Genomic DNA, 6,000 nt, shown 5'->3' with positions numbered 1-6,000 from the left:
CAGATAAATATCATTTATTGATTAATTCAATTTCCAAAAAACCCAATCAGGCCTATTACACTGAGTTGATGGGAACCAGATTAAAACAAAGGAACCTGAGTAACTTAAAAAGACTTGACAATTTCTAAGGGGCGCCTGGGTGGCTCAGTGGGTTAAGCCGCTGCCTTCGGCTCAGGTCATGATCTCAGGGTCCTGGGATCAAGTCCCGCATCGGGCTCTCTGCTCAGCAGGGAGCCTGCTTCCCTCTCTCTCTGCCTGCCTCTCTGTCTACTTGTGATCTCTGTCTGTCAAATAAATAAATAAAATTTAAAAAAAAAGATTTAAAAAAAAATTTAAAAAAAGACTTGACAATTTCTAGTAGACTCCTTTGAAATGGAGAGAACAGCTCTCAGACCCCTTTGGAGCCTTCAGAGTAATGGAGGTGGGGGAGTAAAACACTTGGACCCCTGTTGGAAAACCCTGCTCTGACCTTCTATGGTAGAATGCATTTTAGAGAGCTCTGTTTAATGGTAAGGGAAGAGAGCAGAGCAGAGCACCTGAGGAATGAGGGGAGAGAAGAAGGGATGGTGAGAGAGGGTCAGAGAGTCCTTCTGGTTATTCTGCCTTGAGGACACTTGTAGCTTTTAGCTAATTAACTAAATTAGAGCCAGCTTTGGTTCAGTTGGGAAGGCATCCATGGAAAGATCATGGATTCTGAAGAGAGGTACATTTGGACTTTATTATTATTATTATTGTTAGTAAGATTTTTATTTTTTTATTTGGCAGAGAGAGAGTACAGGCAGGGGGACAGGCAGGCAGAGGGAGAGGGAGAAATAGGCTTCCCACTGAGCAGGGAGCCCGCTCTAGAACTCAGTTCCAGGACCCTGGGATCATGACCTGAGGCAAAAGCAAACATTTAGCCCACTGAGTCACCCAAGCACCCCGCATTTGGACTTTAATTATTGCTTTTTCTCACTACTTTGCCTAATTTCTGAAACTCATGGAATAAAATAATGACTTTTTAGGATTGTTATATATGAGACAGAATATGTTTTCAAAAAATCCTGGTATTGGGGCCTCCCTGCTCAGTGGGGAGTCTGCCTCCCCCTCTCCCTCTGCCCCTCCCCCTGCTTGTGCTCATGTGCTCTGTCTCTGTCAAATGAATAAAAAAAATCTTTTTTTAAAAATCCTGGTAGGGGTGCCTGGGTGGCTCAGCTGGATAAGCGGCTGCCTTCAGCTCAGGTCATGATCCTGGAGTCCTGGGATCGAGCCCCATATCAGGCTCCCTGCTCATCGGGGAATCTGCTTCTCCTTCCCCACTTGTGCTCTCTCACTTACTCTTTCTCTCAAATAAATAAAATCTTTAAATAAATAAATAAGATAAAAGAAATCCTGGTGTTAATAGGCATTGAATAAAGGCCATTGTAAAAATCTTGAGAACTAACATTTTGTACTGATTTAAGAGGTTTCAGAATCAGACAACTTGCATAATTCAGACTTTCTTATGAATTTCAAGTCTATTATCACTAAGAAGTTGTGGTTGAAATAAACTAGAAAAACCTCAGATATTTTTAGTAGACGAATGGCCAGCCAAACAGAAGAGCAAGACCTTCATGAATTTGCTGATCCTCAGGAAGACGGAATGCTGAGGAAGCCGCCAAATTGTCAAAATTTTTCATGTAGCTCTCTAACACCATCTGGATCGGTTGTAGCCTGAGAAACAATTACTTTCCACATGAAGATCACTGAGGATGTACTAAGTGGCATTGTTTCAATTTAGATCTTGAGACATAATTTTTGTTTATTCCTGTATGTCGAGTGCTCCTTCCAAGATCTGCAGGGTTGGAGGCTTGATATTTCGAGGGTCTAGTTTTAGCTCCCTAGCTTCTTTCTGACTTTCCTGTTTCATTTTTGTTGCCTGAGACCAGATGCTGAGCTCTTGTGGCAGGGTCCTATCCAAACAAATGGCCCTATCTCTCCAATCTCTCTAGGGAATGTAAGGAGGAAGGTGGGGGTGGGGGGGTGGGGGGGAGGTTATCTCTCTAGTACTACTCTGTGTGCCTCTTAAGCCAGGCCATGGAGTGGGGGTGGGGGTGGGTTTGGTTTTTTTTTTTTTTTTTTAAGATTTTATTTATTTATTTGACAGAGAGTGATCACTAGTAGTCAGAGAGGCAGGCAGAGGGAGAGGGGGAAGCAGGCTCCCTGCTGAGCAGAGAACCTGATTGGGGGGGGGGGAAGGGGGGACTGAAGGGGGGCTCGATCCCAGGACCCTGAGATCATGACCTGAGCCTAAGGCAGAGAGGCTTAACCCACTGAGCCACCCAGCCCCCCACCCTTTTTATTAATAAGCATCCTGAAATAGTGACAACATTCACACAGTCAGTGGATATTCTTGGTGGATTTCTGAGTTCAAATAATTCCAGAAAGTGTAACTTAAAATAAAACAATGTACCACCATTGTAACCCCATTTTCAAAATGCAAAGAATGAGCAAGGTAGGTGTGGGCCGGCTCTCTTCCCTGCTCCCCATGAGGTCTGTCCCTTTGGAAACTGGTTTGGGCAGGTAGGGGTTGATGGATACCTGTCTCTCTCCAGTTCAGTGTATTCAGAGACAGGAGTTGAAAATCACTGTATACTTACTTAGCAGCTTTCCCTAAAATCAGGGGCTCTACACATGAATGTTATGAAACAGCAAGGCCATCCCCTGTTTCCAGCAGGGTCTCTGCCTGAGACCTCCTTCCCCTCTTCTTGACCTGGTGGGAGTCAGTTCAGCCATCCCCTCCTCAGGGAAGCCTTTCTTATCACTTCTTTCATCATCGGTCTGGGTTAAATACAGGCTTAAACTTCCTTCTCATAAAGCTTTAACTTCTGTATAGCGTTGTAATGGACCGCTTACAAGTTGATTGCTTTGCCAGTGTTTCTTAGGAGATTTTATTATTTTTTTTACCCCATCTATAGAAAGTAGCATAATGGAGCGCCTGGGTGGCTCAGTGGGTTAAAGCTTCTGTCTTCCGCTCAGGTCATGATCCCAGGATCCTGGGATGGAGCCCTGCATCGGGGCTTCCCTTCCCCGACTCTCTCTCTGCCTGCCTCTCTGCCTACTTGTGATCTCTGTCTGTCAAATAAATGAGTAAAATCTCTTTAAAAAATAAATAAATAAATAAAATCTTTTAAAAAAAAAAAAAGGAAAGCACAGATCTGGTATATAATAGGTATTTAATAATATCAGTTTGTGCATGGGAGGAAGGGAGAGAGGGAGGGAGGGATGGAGAAATGGAGAAAGGAAGGTCAAGGAAATCCCATCCATACATCTCCTCACTCCCCCTACCCCACTTCTCCCCCCAGCTCTGCCTGATAAAAGGACCAGTGTACTTCAGTTACCAGCAGGGAATAGCAATAGAGGTCCTTGAGCATTTAAAAAAAAAAATGCATTTTGGGTTCCTAATTCACCCAAGTTTCTCCATTTGCTAGGTGTCATTGCTCTGGCATCAAATAATTGAGATTGGCAAAGAGTTCACCAAAAACAAGCAACGTGTTGATGTGCCAAAATAGCATATTTTTAAAATTATCCTGTTCTAATCCAAGGTTTTGCTTCGAGTGGAATCTTGCTCCATGAAGGAGAAGTTGAGAACTCTAACCCTGATTTTGCTGCTGGTGGTGAGCTGGGGCCTTGCCTTACATTTTAATTTGTTTATCTGTAAAATGAGTCTGTGTTTAAAATGAGTTGTGTGGGGCGCCTGAGTGGCTCAGTAGGTTGAGCATCTGCCTTCAGCTGGGGTCATGATCCCAGGGTCCTGGGATGGAGCCCCACATTGGGCTCCTTGCTCGGTGGGGAGCCTGCTTCTCCCTCTTCCTCTGCCTGCCATTCCCCCTGCTTTTGCTCTCTCTCTCTCTGTTGAATAAATAAATAAAATCTTCATAAAAAAATAATAAATAAAAATGAGTCGTGAGTCATAGTAGGTCGTGTTATCAGTTTATTGGGCTGTACCTGGCATTTTCAAATTGAAACCACTGACCTGTTGGGGTAAGGTCAGGATGGTTTCATGAAGCTTGGTCTGGTGAAACTTTGTGCACTCGGGTACTCGGTCAGGGTATAAAATGTACTTCTTACTGTGTTGTCACGGTCAAACATTTTGAAAGAATTGTGTTGTATGATAAATGAGGCCCTTCTAATCTTAGTGTGTGTGAATTTGGCAGGACTGCAGCGGAACCACCTAAAATAGAGGAAAAAGAGGGACTGGCAAGAATTAGAGAGATCAGTTGGAGCCCTAAGCAGTAGGCAAACTGCAGTCAGACACAGAGCCCCGGGAAGGTGCCAAATAGAAATCCTTCAGGGAGTCGTGAAGCTTGGCTCTTCCCCACCTTCCTTTGGGGGCTTAAGTCTCCTTCTGACCTGTCTGTTGCCTTTATTTTTGTTAGTTGGGAAGAACATTGGCATTTTCTTGAGTGGAGTCGTTCCCTCCAGCCCCACCCCTACCCTTCTCGCCTGGTAATGTATAACTCCCCTGTGCGCCTCCTCCTGACCCCATCCCCCTGCGTCCACAGGCAGTGGGCCTAATCACTGCTGGGTGTCTGGCTCACACCTCTTTCTGCTCATCTTTGGTGGTCTTCTGCATGTACCCTCCACACTCTTGGAGCCAAGAAGCGTGTGTTGGAATGTGGGGTCTGAGGGGTGTGAATAAAGGGGTGGAATGTTTCTTTGCAGGAGCCCAAATCTTCCCAAGGAGGCAGATCAGTATAAATTAAGAACATATATTTTAATGAAGAATTAAGAATATAGGGGGGCGCCTGGGTGGCTCAGTGGGTTAAGCCTCTGCCTTCAGCTCAGGTCATGATCTCAGGGTCCTGGGATCGAGCCCCGCATCGGGCTCTCTGCTCAGCAGGGAGCCTTTTTCCCTTTCTCTCTCTCTGCCTGCCTCTCTGCCTACTTGTGATCTCTGTCTGTCAAATAAATAATAAAAATCTTAAAAAAAAAAAGAATTAAGGGGCGCCTGGGTGGCTCAGTGGGTTAAGCCGCTGCCTTCGGCTCAGGTCATGATCCCAGGTCCTGGGTTCGAGCCCCGCATCGGGCTTTCTGCTCAGCGGGGAGCTTGCTTCCTCCTCTCTCTCTGCCTGCCTCTCTGCCTACTTGTGATTTCTCTCTATCAAATAAATAAATAAAATCTTTAAAAAAAAAAAAGAATTAAGAACATATATTTTCATCTCAAACATTGTTTCAATTTACATAAGAAGAAGGCGTAAGACTTTATGATTATTAGTTTAAGCCAAAGGGAATCCTGAGCTTTATTTTTTTTAAATGATTTTTTTGTTTGCTTGACAGAGAGAGAGAGCCAGAGAAGGAGCACAAGCAGAGGGAGTGGGAGAGGGAGAAGCAAGGTTCACAGCAGAGCGGGGAACCCAATTCGGGGCTCTATCCGAGGAACCTGGGGTCATGACCTGAGCCGAAGGGAGACACTTAACTGACTGAACTACCCTGGCACCGGGATCCTGAGCTTTAAACATTGGAGACTCACTCCCTAGAGTCATCAGGGCCCCATTACCCACTGATTCCAATCACCTGTCTGTGCTTCAAGGCGGCAAGGTCAGCAGAATGGGGGAGAGAGATGGAAATACTTCTCTGAAACTCTGCTGCAGAGTGACTGATGGGAAAGTTTTGGGCCTCAGAGCTGAAACAGTCCGATTTCTTCAGTCCCTTCCAGTTATCAGATTCTTGAAATCTAAGATTTTTATGATTTAATGAGCAAATGAGAAGTGGTAGGAGATATTAGCGGGTATGTACACTTCTGTTATTGGGGGAATCCGGCCTGAGGACCAGGAGAAAAAAGACCTTTAGGGACAAGTGCAGGCCCCCTACTCTGGCCGCACATGCTCTTGGATGGTGGTTAACACAAACCTGTCAAAGCATGGACTGTTCTTGAGGCCCGTGTTGGGAAAGATGTTACGCACCATGCCTCTAGATTCTTCGACAAGCTCTGAGTTACCGCCAGAAAGCAGAGTTCAGGAGGCTAAATGCTAGCATTCC

The sequence above is a fragment of the Lutra lutra genome, chromosome 4 (genome assembly GCF_902655055.1).
Source record: "Lutra lutra chromosome 4, mLutLut1.2, whole genome shotgun sequence".
In the NCBI taxonomy this organism is placed as follows: domain Eukaryota; kingdom Metazoa; phylum Chordata; class Mammalia; order Carnivora; family Mustelidae; genus Lutra; species Lutra lutra.
Note: the sequence above shows the minus strand (reverse complement) of the source record.